Source organism: Arachis hypogaea, chromosome 20 (assembly GCF_003086295.3).
Source record: "Arachis hypogaea cultivar Tifrunner chromosome 20, arahy.Tifrunner.gnm2.J5K5, whole genome shotgun sequence".
NCBI classification, from domain to species: domain Eukaryota; kingdom Viridiplantae; phylum Streptophyta; class Magnoliopsida; order Fabales; family Fabaceae; genus Arachis; species Arachis hypogaea.
The window spans coordinates 90,099,773-90,116,020 of record NC_092055.1 but is presented as its reverse complement, the minus strand read 5'-3'; the positions used below and the strand labels follow the sequence as shown (position 1 = coordinate 90,116,020).

The 16,248-nt window shown below is 39.6% G+C and overlaps 2 non-coding genes across 2 annotated transcripts; both read left to right on the top strand.

Moving 5' to 3' along the window:
- Window positions 1-509: 509 nt before the first annotated feature.
- On the top strand, window positions 510-617 carry LOC112787495 (small nucleolar RNA R71). The gene has a single exon (XR_003194906.1). It is a non-coding gene; the product is annotated as a small nucleolar RNA R71 (small nucleolar RNA).
- A 15,080-nt stretch (window positions 618-15,697) lies between these two features.
- On the top strand, window positions 15,698-15,804 carry LOC112788039 (small nucleolar RNA R71). Its single transcript, XR_003195419.1, has one exon. It is a non-coding gene; the product is annotated as a small nucleolar RNA R71 (small nucleolar RNA).
- Window positions 15,805-16,248: the final 444 nt, after the last annotated feature.

The following is a 16,248-nucleotide window of genomic DNA, read 5'->3' as shown; positions in this document are numbered from 1 at the left end:
CTAAACCTGTTTCTTCCACCATTATTGTTATCGAAGCCTTGTTGAGGCCTCTGTTGGTCCTTCCATGAGAGATTTGGATGATTTTTCCATGAAGGATTATAGGTGTTTCCATAGGGTTCTCCCATGTAATTCACCTCTTCCATTGCTGGGTTCTCATGATCATAAGCTTCTTCTTCAGATGAAGCTTCCTTAGTACTACCTGGTGCAGCTTGCATTCCAGACAGACTTTGATAAATCATATTGACTTGCTGAGTCAATATTTTATTCTGAGCTAGTATGGCATTCAAAGTATCAATCTCAAGAACTCCTTTCTTCTGATTTGTCCCATTATTCACAGGGTTCCTTTCAGAAGTGTACATGAATTGGTTATTTGCAACCATCTCAATGAGTTCCTGAGCTTCTACAGGCGTCTTCTTCAGATGAAGAGATCCTCTAGCAGAGCTGTCCAATGACATCTTAGACAGTTCAGACAGACCATCATAGAAGATACCTATAATGCTCCATTCTGAAAGCATGTCAGAAGGGCACCTTCTGATTAATTGCTTGTATCTTTCCCAAGCTTCATAGAGGGATTCACCTTCCTTCTGTCTGAAGGTTTGGACTTCCACTCTAAGCTTACTCAATTTTTGAGGTGGAAAGAACTTTGCCAAGAAGGCATTGACTAGCTTTTCCCAAGAGTTCAGGCTTTCTTTAGGTTGTGAATCCAACCATGTTCTAGCTCTGTCTCTTACAGCAAAGGGAAAAAGCATAAGTCTATAGACCTCGGGATCAACCCCATTGGTCTTGACAGTGTCACAGATTTGTAAGAATTCAGCTAAGAACTGATGAAGATCTTCCAATAGAAGTCCATGAAACTTGCAATTCTGTTGCATTAGAGAAACTAATTGAGGCTTAAGCTCAAAGTTGTTTGCTTCAATAGTAGGGATTGAGATGCTTCTCCCATAGAAGTCAGGAGTAGGTGCAGTAAAGTCACCAAGCACCTTCCTTGCATTGTTGACATTGTTGTTGTTTTCGGCTGCCATGTCTTTTTCTTGTTTGAAAAGTTCTGTTAGGTCTTCTATAGAGAGTTGTACTTTAGCTTCTCTTAGCTTTCTCTTCAAGGTCCTTTCAGGTTCAGGATCAGCTTCAACAAGAATGCCTTTGTCCTTGCTTCTGCTCATATGAAAAGAGAAGAAGAAAGTATGAAATCCTCTATGTCACAGTATAGAGATTCCTTCAAGTGTTAGAGGAAAAAAAGAATAGAAGGAGAAGGTAGAAAGAGAAGAATTCGAACTTATCAAGAGGGATAGAGTTTGAATTGTTGATAGTGGAGGAGTGTTAGTCCTTTAAATAGAAGGATGTGAGAAGAGGGGAAGAATTTTCGAAATTAAAGTAAAAGATTTTGAAATAATTAAAAGAAATTTTGAAAATTTGATTGATGATTTTTGAGAATTAAAGTTGGGAAAGAAATTTATTAAGTGATTTTTGAAAAAGATTTTTGAAATTAGAAACAAAAAAGATATGATTGAAATTTATTTTGAAAAAGATGTGATTAAGAAGATATGATTGAAAAGATATGGTTTTAAAAAGATAAGATTGAAAGGATATAATTGAAAAACAATTTAAAAAGATTTGACTTTAAAATTAATGACTTGGCTAACAAGAAATTTAAAATATATAATTCAGATATTAAACCTTTCTTAACAAGAAAGTAACATACTTGAAATTTTTGAATCAAATCATTAATTGTTAGCAAGTATTTTCGAAAATAGTAAAAAAAATGGAAAAAATTTATTTTGAAAAGATATTATTGAAAATATATGATTTGAAAAAGATTTGATTTTGAAAACTTATGAAAACTTGAAAAAAATTTGAATTAAAATCAAAATCTTCCCTCTTATGTCATCCTGGCGTTAAACGCCCAGAGTGGTATCCATTCTGGCATTTAACGCCCAAAATGCTACCCTTTTGGGCGTTTAACGCCCAGCCAGGTACCCTGGCTGGCGTTTAAACGCCAGTTTTCCTTCTTCACTGGGAGTTTTGAACGCCCAGCTTTTTCTGTGTAATTCCTCTGCTACATATTCTGAATCTTCAATTCTCTGTATTATTGACTTGAAAAGACATAATTTTGAAAAATTTTTGGATTTTTAATAATGAGGAACAATCAAAATACAATTAAACATGGAAAACTAAGATCAAATACATAATGCATGCAAGGCGCCAAACTTAAAAGTTTGTATACTAAGGACTATAACAATTTGAAAAATGCATGTGAGAAACAACCAAACACACAAAACAAGATAATTTAAAGATCAGAGCAAGGAAATCATCAAGAACATCTTGAAGATCAATGACGAACATAATACATGTAATTTTTGAAAATTAGAAGAATAAAGACATGCAATTGACACCAAACATAAAATTAGACACTAGACTTAAACAAGAAACATAGAATATTTTTTATTTTTATGGTTTTATAAAATTTTTTTGTGATTTTTCAAAAATTGAGTGGAAAAGAAAATAAAGGGATTCAAAATTTTTAATGAGAGGTGATGGATTCATAGGTCATTCATAACTTTAATGCATAGACACTTAGACACTAATGATCATATAGTAAAGACACAAACATAAACAAACATGAAGCATAGTAAACGAAAAATAGGAAAATAAGAATAAGGAGATTAAGGAATGGGTCCACCTTAGTGAGGGTGGCGTCTTCCTCTTCTTGAAGAACCAATGGTGCTCTTGAGCTCCTGGTGCACGAAATTGTGATCATCAATGGCGCCAACAACTTAGTACGCACAATTGTAATCTCAACTCTTTATCACAACTCCGCACAACTAACCAGCAAGTGCATTGGGTCGTCCAAGTAATAAACCTTACGCGAGTAAGGGTTGATCCCACGGAGATTGTCGGCTTGAAGCAAGCTATGGTCATCTTGTAAATCTCAGTCTGGCAGATTCAAATGGTTATGGAGAATTGATACTTAAAAGATAAATAAAATATATAATAAAGATAGAGATAGAGATACTTATGTAATTCATTGGTAGGAATTTCAGATAAGCGTATGAAAATGCTTTGTTCCTCTTGAACCTCTGCTTTCCTATTGCCTTCATCCAATCATTCATACTCCCTTTCATGGCAAGCTTTATGTTGGCATCACCATTGTCAATGGCTACTTCCCGTCCTCTCTGTGAAAATGTTCCAAATGCGCTGTCACCGCATGGCTAATCATCTGTCGGTTCTCGATCATGTTGGAATAGGATCCATTGATCCTTTTGCGTCTGTCACACACCCAACAATCGTGAGTTTGAAGCTCGTCACATTCATCCCTTCCTAGATCCTACTTAGAATACCACAGACAAGGTTAGACTTTCCGGATCTCAAGAATGATCGCCAATAATTCTAGCCTATACCACGAAGGTTCCAATCTTGGAAGAAACCCAAGAGATACGCATTCAAGCCATTGCTAGTAGAACAGAGGTGGTTGTCAGGCACATGTTCATAGGTGAGAATGATGATGAGTGTCACGGATCATCACATTCATCAAGTTGAAGAACGAATGGATATCTTAGAGAAGAAGTAGGCGTGAATTGAATAGAAAAATTGTAGTACTTTGCATTAATTCATGAAGAACAGCAAAGCTCCACACCTTAATCTATGGTGTGTAGAAACTCCACCGTTGAAAATACATAAGAACAAAAGAGTCTAGGCATGGCCGTGAGGCTAGCCCCCAAACGTGAAAAGGTCTATCCAAGTATGATCAAGTGTGTAAAAGTATGAAAAATACAATAGCAAAAGGTCCTATTTAAAGAAAACTAGTAGCCTAGGGTTACAAAAATAAGTAATTAATGCATAAATCTTCTTCCGGGCCCACTTGGTGAGTGCTTGGGCTGAGCATTGAAGCTTTCATGTGTAGAGACTTTTCTTGGAGTTAAACGCCAGCTTTTGTGCCAGTTTGGGCGTTTAACTCCAGCTTTTATGCTAGTTCTGGCGTTTTGACGCCAGAATTTTTGTGCTGACTTGGAACGCCGGTTTGGGCCATCCAATCTCTCGGGCAAAGTATGGACTATTATATATTGCTGGAAAGCCCAGGATGTCTACCTTCCAACGCAATTGAGAGCGCGCCAATTGGACATCTGTAGCTCCAGAAAATCCACTTCGAGTGCAAGGAGGTCAGAATCCAACAGCATCTGCAATCCTTTTTCAGCCTCTGAATCAGATTTTTGCTCAGGTCCTTCAATTTCAGCCAGAAAATACCTGAAGTCATAGAAAAACACACAAACTCATAGCAAAGTCCAAAAATGTGATTTTTATTTAAAAACTAATAAAAACATATTAAAAACTAACTAAAATATACTAAAAACATACTAAAAACAATGCCAAAAAGTGTATAAATTATCCGCTCATCACAACACCAAACTTAAATTGTTGCTTGTCCCCAAGCAACTAAAAATCAAATAGGATAAAAAGAATAGAATATACAATGAATTCCAAAAACATCTATGAAGATCAGTATTAATTAGATGAGCGGGGCTATTAGCTTTTTGCTTCTGAACAGTTTTGGCATCTCACTTTATCCTTTGAAGTTCAGAATGATTGGCTTCTATAGGAACTCAGAATCCAGATAGTGTTATTGATTCTCCTAGTTAAGTATGTTGATTCTTGAACACAGCTACTTTATGAGTCTTGGCCATGACCCTAAGCATTTTGTTTTCCAGTATTACCACCGGATACATAAATGCCACAGACACAAAACTGGGTGAACCTTTTCAGATTGTGACTCAGCTTTGCTAGAGTCCCCAATTAGAGGTGTTCAGATCTCTTAAGCACACTCCTTTTGCTTTGGACCATGACTTTAACCGCTCAGTCTCAAGTTTTCACTTGACGCATTTACGCCACAAGCACATGGTTAGGGACAGCTTGGTTTAGCCGCTTAGGCCAGGATTTTATTCCTATAGGCCCTCCTATCCACTGATGCTCAAAGCCTTGGATCCTTTTTATTACCCTTGCCTTTTGGTTTTAAGGGCTATTGGCTTTTTCTGCTTGCTTTTCTTTTTCTTTCTTTTTCTTTTATTTTTCGCCATTTTTTATCTTTTTTTATCTTTTTTTTTTTCCGCAAGCTTTTCACTGCTTTTTCTTGCTTCAAGAATCAATTTTATGATTTTTCAGATCATCAAAAAACATTTCTCCTTTTTCTATCATTCTTTCAAGAGCCAAAAATTTTAACATTCTTAAACAACAAATTCAAAAATATGCACTGTTCAAGCATTCATTCAGAAGAACAAAAGTATTGCCACCACATCGAATCTCGGGCAAAGTATAGACTATTATATATTGCTAAAAAGCCCAGGATGTCTACTTTCCAACGCAATTAAGAGCGCGCCAATTGGGCTTCTGTAGCTCTAGAAAATCCACTTCGAGTGCAGGGAGGTCAGAATCCAACAACATCTGCAGTCCTTTTTCAGCCTCTGAATCAGATTTTTTCTCAGGTCCCTCAATTTCAGCCAGAAAATACCTGATATCATAGAAAAATACACAAACTCATAGTAAAGTCCAGAAATGTGATTTTTATTTAAAAACTAATAAAAACATAATAAAAACTAACTAAAATATACTAAAAATATACTAAAAACAATGCCAAAAAGCGTATAAATTATCCGCTCATCAGCTCCTCTATGTCTCTTCCTTGCCCTTGTTGCTCCTCCCTCATAGCTCTTTGATCTTCTCTAATTTCATGGAGGAGGATGGAATGCTCTTGGTGCTCCACCCTTAGTTGTCCCATGTTGGAACTTAATTCTCCTAGGGAAGTGTTAATTTGCTCCCAATAGTTTTGTGGAGGAAAGCGAATCCCTTGAGGCATCTCAGGGATTTCATAATGAGGAATTTCCTCATGCTCTTATTGAGGTCCATGAGTGGGCTCTCTTGTTTGCTCCATCCTTTTCTTAATGATGGGCTTTTGAGATGAATCTCTCCATCTCCCATGACTCGGAGGTGGAAGCAATTGCCTTTCCTTTCCTTTTTCTAGAGGTTTCTCCGGCCTTAGATGCCATAAATGGTTATGGAAAAATAAAAGCAACGTTTTTACCACACCAAACTTAGAAGGTTTGCTCGTCCTCGAGCAAAAGAAGAAAGAAAGTAGTAGACGAAGAAGAAGATAGAGGTGTGTGAATGGTTCGGCAAAGGGGGTTTTAGGTGGTTATGATGTGTGAAAAGGAAGGAGTGATGGTTTGAATTTGAGTGGGTGGGTGTAGGTGGGTTGTATGATGGTTTTGGAGGAGTAATGGAGGTGATTGGTGGAGGTTATTTTGGGGAAGAGTGTTATGGAAAGGTGTGAGGAGGAAAGGAGAAGAGGTGTGGTAGGTGGGAATCCTGTGGGGTCCACAGATCCAGTGGGGTCAAGGACTTAGCATCCCTGCTCTAATTAGGCATGCAAAACGCCCTCAGAGTGCATGTCTGGCGTTAAACGCCAGCTTGCTACTTGTTTATGGCGTTTAACGCCACTTCCATGCTCTGTTCTGGCGTTAAACACCAGTCTGGTGCTTGTTTCTGGCGTTTAACGCCAGTTTGATGCTTCTTTCTGGCGTTAAATGCCTGTTTGATGCTTCTTACTGGCGTGTAAATGCCAGTAAGTTCTTCCTCCAGGGTGAGCTGTTTCTTCTGCTGTTTTTCATTCTGTTTTTGATTTTTCAGCAGTTTTTTGTGACTTCACATGATCATCAACCTAAAGAAAACATGAAATAACAATGGAAAATAGATATAATCAAATAACATTGGGTTGCCTCCCAACAAGCGCTTCTTTAAAGTCAATAGCTTGACAGTAAGCTCTCATGGAGCCTCACAGATGTTCAGAGCATTGTTGGGACCCCCCAACACTAAGCTTAGAGTTTGAATGTGGGGGTTCAACACCAAACTTAGAGTTTGACTGTGGGGGCTTTGGTTGACTCTGTAGTGAGAGAAGCTTTTCATGCTTACTCTCCATGGTTACAGAAGGAGATCCTTGAGTCTTAATGATAGCACAGAAACTTGTCTCTCAACAATTTTCCTTCGGCAAGTATACCGAATTGTCGTCAAGTAAAAACTTACAATAGAGTGAGGTCGAATCCCACAGGGATTGATTGGACAAGAAACTTTAATTAGAGGAATGTTCTAGTTGAGCGAAGCAGAATTTGATTTGAGATTTGCAGAAAATTAAATGGCAGGAAAGTAAATAGCAGAAAATGTAAATTGCTGGAAATAAAGAGATGAATGTAAATGGCGGAAAGTAAATTGCAGAATCTTAAATAGGAATGGGGAAGATGCTCAGAAAAGTAAATTGCAGAAATTAAAGAGAATGGGTAAGATCAGAAATGGGGAATTCATTGGGCTTAGGAGATGTTGCATTCTCCGGATCAAGTTCATTTTCATCTCTTCCTCAATCAATGCGTTCATTGATCTCCTTGGCAATCTTAAGTGATCGAATTACAATTCCTTGTAATTCAATCTCTCAAATCTTGATCAATAGCCAATTCCTTGGTCAATTGCTCATGAGAAGAGATGAAGTATGGTCACTGATTATACCACATGCATCCCCAAATCAAGTGTTGGTAGAATTATAGTCACCATATCCATCCAACCCCAATTTGGTCCAACATGAGAAAGCATTTCTAGCATGATCTCTTCATTCCTCTTCCAAGGTTCAGAAGAGATCCAAGTATGAATAGCTTCTTTTCCAAGATAACTACCCAATTGGATGAAGCTTGAAAGCTTTCTAGTAAAATCAAGAGAAAAGATAGAAGAAGAATAATGAAAACTAATATTGATCCATCAAATTACAACAGAGCTCCCTAACCCAATGAAAGGGGTTTAGTTGTTCATAGCTCTGGAAATCGAAAACAAAGATGGAAAATACATTATGAAAAGTAAAACTAGAAGTGCAGAGAAAGTAAAATATTAAAGAGAATAGTTCTCAAAATTCCTCACTCTCCAAAGCTGCTTTCTAATTCAAAACTACCCCTATATATACTACTCTTCTGATCTTCTAGTTGATTCTTCAAGTCTTGGATATGGGCCTTTGGATCTTGAGTTTGAAGCAGTTATCTTCTGCAGTGGGCTTAGCTTTACTTGCAGAGAGAAAGTGTGAAGTAGGCAGGGTCTTTAGCTCAGGACGTTAGTGGTGTTAATGTTAAGTGAGAGTGTGGGTTCGAGAACGTTAGTGACAATCACCTTTTTCACTAACGTTCCTCACCCAGGGATGATCCACGTTAACTTCAACGTTAGTGGCATCAACGTGACCACTAACGTTGCCTCTTGATCCTTCACACACGTTATTGGGACTCACCTTTTCCAATAACGTTGAGAGTCCTTCCTCCCCCTATGTTAGATTTCACGTTAACTTAGTTAACGTGGCTCTTAACGTAGGCTTGCCAATTCTTCGAGAACGTTAGTGACACTTACCTTTGTCACTAACATTCCAAGGTGCCCCTACTTCCCACGTTAGAGTCCACGTTAACTAAGTTAATGTGGCTTCTAACGTGGTAATGATAGCCATCTCCAACGTTAGTGAAAAAGGTGAGTGTCACTAACGTTGGCTCATCATCCTATCCTCAACATTAGCTTCCACGTTAACTAAGTTAATGTGGCTCATAGTGGCTCATTGTGGCTCATTCCAACGTTAGTGACAAAGGTGAGTGTCACTAACGTTGGCGATTGTTTGCTTTCTCTACGTTAACTTCCACGTTAACTAAGTTAACGTGGGAGTTAACGTAGCTCAAGGTGGCTTAGTCCAATGTTAGTGACAATGGTGAGTGTCACTAACGTTGGCCATTCTTTTGCTTCCCAACGTTAGAGTCCACGTTAACTAAGTTAACGTGGAAGCTAACGTGGCCAATATGAGCTTGGTCCAACGTTAGTGACAAAGGTGAGTGTCACTAACGTTGGCTCCACTTTCTTTCTTCCACGTTAGAGTTCACGTTAATTTAGTTAACGTGACTCTTAACGTGGGCTATGATGGCCTCGAGGATGTTATTGGCGATTACTTTTCTCATTAACGTTTCAAGCTAGCTCCCATTCTACGTTAGTGGTCACGTTAGTTAGACTAATGTGGCTGCTAACGTGGTTCTTTCTTGCTTCCTTTGTCCTGAAATCAAGCAATAAAGTGCATCAAAGTTCTAATCCACATCATGAGACATGCATCATCCAATTTGTCATCTAATTTATGCAAAATTCCCATGAAATCATGTAAAGTGCACAATGTATGCTTAAATCAAGATGTAAGTGAAATTCCACCCAAAACTTGCTTATTTCCTAAGAAAATGCATGAAATTACCCTAAAACAGTAAAGAAAAGGTCAGTGAAACTGGCCAAAATTCCCTGGCATCACAACACCAAACTTAAAGCTTGCTTGTCCCTAAGCAAGTACTAGAACAAGAGAATGATGAATGAAATGCTAAGAGAAGTGAGTCATTATTGTGTTAGTTATGTCCTTGGTTTTATGGTGGTTTCATGCATAGCAACTTAGGTTCATTCCTTCACTGGATTTCAGACCTTTATCATGTCCAGGAATGCTCACTTGACTGCACCCTATGAGACTCTTATTTTCTGATCCTTTTTGTCATTTCAGGGCTTATTTGAGTTCTTAAACTAGATGCTCTGTATGGGGGCGACTCTTTAAGATAAGCTTTCAGCCAGCACTCCCGAACCAGTTCATTCAAGGTGCTAGGTGTTAAGACACCCCTAAGAACGTACTCCCTCAAGTCTCTTTCCCCCATACATACATACCACAGGCACATGGTTTGTTTATTTTCTTTCTTGAGACCTTGGTGTCCAGCACCTCTTTGGGTTACTAAGTGTTCTGTAGCAAGGGTTACTCTTGATAGTGGACTTTTAGCTGATAATCCCGAGTTAGTTAATCCCAAGTTACCAAGTGATAAGGCACCCCTAAGAGCTTATTCATCCAAGTAGATCCCTTACACAGGAGCACCACAGACACTTGCCTCAAGATTCAACCCCTGGTGCCTAGCCTTATTTCTTACTCTTTTTCTTTTATTCTTAACTTTCATTTTTCTTTCCCTTTTCTTTTATTTGGATCTTGTTATTTGGCTAGTCTCATGGGGTATGTTTCAAGCATATGATTCAGGACAGATAGTTGCCTTCCCACCTTATTGGTGAACCAACTTAGCTAATCTATTATCACACCACAAATCTAGGAACTTACTCCACAATATGAATTCCACTCTGGTCTTTGATAACACACATTCTCTTTTTATTAAAAAGGAGACAAGCATACAAGTAAGTAAGGTGAAAATCCAGCAGGTATCGTGGACAGCACACATATGACAAAAGCAATAGAGCAACATTAAACTCTAATCATCTAAACTAATGAGCAACTATAAATCAAGTTCCTTCAGACTTCCAATTTTTAGCATTTTAAGTATATGGAATTAAGTAACAACACAACCTTTGGGTGATGGTTTCTTGCTATCCCCTTGTTGTCCTCATCCATAGTTTTTGCTCCTTCACTTCCTTGGATGATGGTGCAATATTTCCTCAGAAGGTTCCTGCAAAGTTATTGGAAGTTGCTTGTTTCCAAAGCACTTGAGACATAGTTAGCTTGCATGTATGCTTGTGAATTTCTGAACTTAATTTGGTGTGTGAACACCAAACTTAGTTCTTTTGTCTAGTACAATAGATTGCATACTTACATAGAGCCTCATATGTTGTTATTAACAAAATAACAATTAACTTCAGACTAAACTACTGCTAAGTGGTTCCCCTGATTGGTTGGAGCTAGCAATCTGTCATTGGAGTGTAGTGTGATTATAACGAATATCTTTGGTGGAACACCAAACTTAAAACTGCACTTTCACTCTTGGATTTGTTTTGGTGTAGAACACCAAACTTAGCTCCTCGCAATACAGGGGAAACAACTTGTGATTTTTATTGAAATGACGATAAAAAAGAAACTACCTCAGGTTGGGTTGCCTCCCAACAAAGCGCTCTTTTAGCGTCGCTAGCTCGACGATTCCTCCATTACTTGAGATGATACTTCACTTTGGGGTTTTCCCCCATGTTGCCCATATAGTGTTTGAGCCTTTGTCCGTTCACAGTGAAAGTCCTCTCCGAACTTTCATCCATAATTTCTATGTCCCCATATGGCGAGACTTTTGTGACAAGAAAGGGTCCTGACCACCTTGATTTGAGTTTGCCAGGGAACAGTCTCAATTTGGAGTTGTAGAGGAGTACTTGCTGCCCCTTTTCGAAACTGCTTGGTGCCAGATGCAGGTCATGTCTTCTCTTTGCCTTTTCTTTATAAATCTTGGCATTTTCATAGGCTTGAGATCTAAATTCCTCCATCTCTTGCAGCTGCAAGATCCTTTTTGCACCAGCAGCGATGCTGTCAAAATTTAATAACTTGAGAGCCCAGAGAGCTTTATGTTCCAGCTCCAGTGGTAGATGACAAGCTTTCCCATACACCAGTTGGTATGGAGACATCCCTAGTGGCGTTTTGAATGCTGTTCTATATGCCCAAAGAGCATCATCCAGCTTCTTCGACCAATCCTTTCTTGATGTACCCACAGTCTTTTCCAAAATCTTTTTTAGCTCTCTATTAGATATCTCAGTTTGCCCACTTGTTTGGGGATGGTAAGGTGTGGCAACCTTGTGTTTCACCTCGTATCGTAGGAGAAGAGCTTCTAGTGGTCTGTTACAAAAATGGCTCCCTCCATCACTGATAAGTGCTCGTGGGACTCCAAACCGGCTAAAGATATTCTTCCTGAGGAAGTTCATGACCACGTTGTTATCATTTGTTGGGGTTGCAATAGCCTCCACCCACTTGGAAACGTAGTCCACTGCCACCAAAATGTACTTGTTTGAATATGAGGTTGGGAATGGTCCCATGAAATCGATTCCCCATACATCAAATAGTTCCAGTTCTAAGATGAAATTTTGTGGCATCTCATTTCTTCTGGGCAAGTTTCCAGCTCTTTGGCATTCATTGCAGTTCTTTACTAGTTCCTTGGCATCCTTGAAAAGGGTGGGCCAAAAGAATCCGCTTTGTAACACCTTGGCTGCAGTTCTGTCTCCTCCAAAATGTCCTCCATAGCATGAGCCGTGGCAATTCCACAGAACCTCTCATCCCTCTTCTTCTGAAACATATCTTCTCAGGATTCCATCTGAACATTTCTTGAAGAGATATGGCTCATCCCAAACAAAATATTTTGCATCATTTATGAGCTTTCTTTTTTGATGTTTGTTGATTTCTGGAGGTAAAGCCCCAGTTGCCTTGACGTTGGCAATGTCTGCAAACCATGGTGCTTTGTGAACTGTCATCAACTGCTCATCAGGGAAGAGCTCATTTACACTTGTATCATGTGTTCCACCTTCATCATAAGGGATTCTGGATAGGTGATCCGCTACCTTGTTCTCCGCTCCTTTCTTGTCTCTAATTTCAATATTGAATTCCTGCAACAATAAGATCCATCTTATTAGTCTTGGTTTTGATTCTTGCTTGGCAAACAAATAATTAAGTGCCGTGTGATCTGTGAAAACAATCACTTTAGCACCAATGAGGTATGGTCTAAACTAGTGAAATGCTAAAACTATTGCTAGCAACTCCTTTTCAGTAGTGGTATAATTTCTTTGAGTTTCATTGAGGACTTTGCTAGCATAGTATATCACATGGACTAAGTTATCTTTCCTCTGCCCTAACACGGCCCCAACTGTAAAATCAGATGCATCACACATCAATTCAAATGGTAAGTTCCAATCAGGTGGGGAAATGATAGGGGCAGAGGACAATCTCTTTTTCAAATTTTCAAATGCTAGCATGCATGTTTTATTGAAGATAAATGGTGTATCAGATACAAGGAGATTGCTCAAGGGCTTGGCTATCTTTGAAAAATCTTTAATAAACCTTCTATAAAAGCCAGCATGCCCTAAAAAACTCCTAATTTCCTTGACATCACTGGGTGGAGGAAGTTTTTCAATAAGTTCCACTTTAGCTCTGTCTACCTCAATGCCTTGGTTAGAAACCTTATGGCCAAGGACTATTCCTCCTGTTACCATAAAGTGACATTTCTCCCAGTTCAAAACCAGATTGATCTCTTGGCACCTTTTCAATACTAAGGCTAGGTGATTTAGGCAGCTAGGAAAGGAATCTCTGAATACTGAGAAATCATCCATAAAAACTTCAATGAATTTCTCTATCATATCTGAGAAGATAGAAAGCATGCAGCGTTGGAAAGTCGCAGGTGCATTACATAGCCCAAATGGCATGCGCCTGTAAGCAAACACTCCATATGGGCAAGTAAATGAGGTTTTCTCTTGGTCTCTAGGATCAACCACTATTTGGTTATATCCTGAATAACCTTCGAGAAAACAATAGTATGAGTGTCCTGCGAGTCTTTCCAACATCTGATCCATGAATGGAAGGGGGAAATGATCTTTTCGTGTAGCTTCATTTAGTTTTCTGTAGTCTATGCACATCCGCCATCCTGTGACGGTCCTGGTGGGGATTAGTTCGTTCCTCTCATTGGGAACTACAGTGATTCCTCCCTTTTTCGGAACAACATGTACGGGGCTGACCCAGGGGCTATCTGAGATCGGGTAGATTACCCCTCCCTGCCATAACTTCATAACTTCCTTCTGTACCACTTCCTTCATGATTGGGTTCAGCCTCCTTTGGGATTGAATATATGGTTTGGCATCATCTTCCAACAATATTTTATGCATGCATATGGCCGAACTGATCCCTTTTAGGTCAGCGAGGGTCCATCCAATGGCATCTTTATGCTTTCGCAACACTTGGAGCAGTTCATTCTCTTGATCTTGGCTGAGGGATGAGTTTATAATCACTGGGTAGCTTTCATTCTCGCCTAAGTATGCATCTTTGAGAGTGGGTGGCAGTGCTTTGAGTTCATGTTTGGGTGCTTCTAACTTTTCATTCTCTTCCTTTGGTGCACCTTGTATATGAATCTCTGCTGTTGCAACCTCTTCACTAGACGTTGACTCCTCCTCTGTTAACCTTTCAGGTTCTTCTTCTTCAAAGCTCTCTTGCACTGCATCTTCCAATGAGTTCAACCTCATACATTCTCCCAATTATTCTGGTGGGTAACTTATGGCCTTGAACACATTGAATGTCATCTTTTTATTGTGTAATCTTAAGGTGAGATCACCTTTTTGGACATCAATGACAGCTCCAGCAGTAGCTAAGAACGGTCTTCCCAAGATGATAGAGGCCTTGGCTTCCTCCTGCATGTCCAACACCACAAAGTCTGCTGGGAAGATGAAATCCCCCACCTTCACCAGCAAATCTTCCACTACACCATGAGGGAACTTGAACGATCGGTCTGCCAGTTGTAAGGCCATTTTTGTTGGCTTAGCCTCCTCGATTTTCATTTTTCTCATCATAGCTACTGACATCAGATTTATGTTGGCTCCTAAGTCACATAGAGCCTTCTCCACTGTGATTTCCCCTATAATACAAGGGATCTGGAAACTCCCAGGATCCTTTAATTTTTGGGGTAGTTTATGCTGAATGATAGCACTACATTCTTCTGTTAGTATCACAGTTTCGTTGCTCTTCCAACTTCTCTTCTTAGTCATTAATTCCTTCAAGAACTTGGCATAGAGCGGCATTTGCTCTATTGCTTCAGCAAAGGGTATGTTAATCTGTAATTTTTTGAAGATTTCTAAAAATCTGGAGAACTGGCTGTCATCCCCCTTCTTCTTCAGTTGTTGAGGATATGGGAATTTTGGAACATATGGCTTCACCTCTCCTTCCTTTTGATGTGAGTTGGAGGTGGGGATTTGAACTTTATCTTGTTCCTCCTTCTTTCCAACTGAATCTTGCTCTTGTAGTTGCTTGGGAGTCTCCTTCAATTCCATTCCACTTCTGAGGGTGATAGCCTGACACTCCTCCCTTTGGTTTGAGTCTGCATCGCTGTGAGGGTTGTGGCTAGAAATTTGCTTGAATAGGTATCCAATTTGTGTCTCAAGTTTCTTGATGGCAGCATCTTGATTCTGTATATTGGACTGCACTTCTTCGCGGAATGCCTTACTGTCTTGAATCTCTTTGCATATGCCCTCAAATAGAGTCTCAATTCTGGAGAGTCTATCTTCAGATGATGGTGAGTTGAAAGTGGATGGGTGAGTTGGGTTATTTTGGTTTTGGTATGGATGTGGAGAGGTGTTGTTAGGGTGGTATTGATATGATCTTTGTGTGGAATGTTGGTGAGCTGCATGGTTGTTGGGGTTGTGACGTCTCTGATCTTGGCCTTGATCTTGTTGATTTTCCCACCCAAAGTTTGGGTGATTCCTCTATCTAGGGTTGTAGGTCTTGGAATATGGATCATGGGTCTGCCTGGGTGAGTTTCCAATGTAGTTGGCTTGTTCTTGCTCATCCTCTGCCTCTGCATTCACTCCCTCTTGGGTTGCTGATGAGGTGGTGATTGCTGCTACTTGGTTCCTCTCCATCTTCTTGGTGAGGTCAGCCAGCTACTTGGTGATAAGCTTATTTTGGGCCAGTAGTGCATCCACATTGTTTAGCTCTATCACTCCTCTAGTGTTGCCTCTTTCAGAAGCATAGAAATAGTCATTCTCTGCTACAGTCTCAATGACATCTATGGCTTCTTCAATGGTCTTCTTCTTGTTCAGAGATCCCCCTGATGAGTGGTCTACTGCTTTCTTTGATTCATAAGAATGGCCTTCATAGAAAATGTGTAGCTGCACCCATTCATTGAATATATCTGGTGGGCACCTTCTTGTCAGGTCCTTGAACCTCTCCCATGCTTCGTATAGAGTCTCACCATCTTGCTGCCTGAATGTTTGTACCTCAACTCTCAACTTGTTGATCCGTTGAGGAGGATAAAATCTTGCCAGGAATTTGTTCACCACATCTTCCCAGGTTGCTAAACTCTCCTTTGGGAAAGACTCTAGCCATTTGGATGCCTTGTCCTTGAGTGAGAAAGGGAATAAAAGTAGTCTATAGGTGTCAGGATGAACACCATTAGACTTCACAGTATCACATATCCTCAGGAAGGTGGTTAGATGTTGATTGGGATCTTCTTGGACACCTCCTCCGAATGAACAATTGTTCTGAACAAGGGTGATGAGCTGTGGCTTTAGTTCAAAGTTGTTGGCATGTATGGTTGGCCTTTGGATGCTACTCCCACAGTTTCCTGGGTTTAGGTTGATGTAAGAGCATAGAACTCTTCTCTCTTGTCCAGCATGATTTGCTAGACCTTTTCTGCCATGGTTGTGATGAGTATTTTGGTGAAAAATAAATTTCTC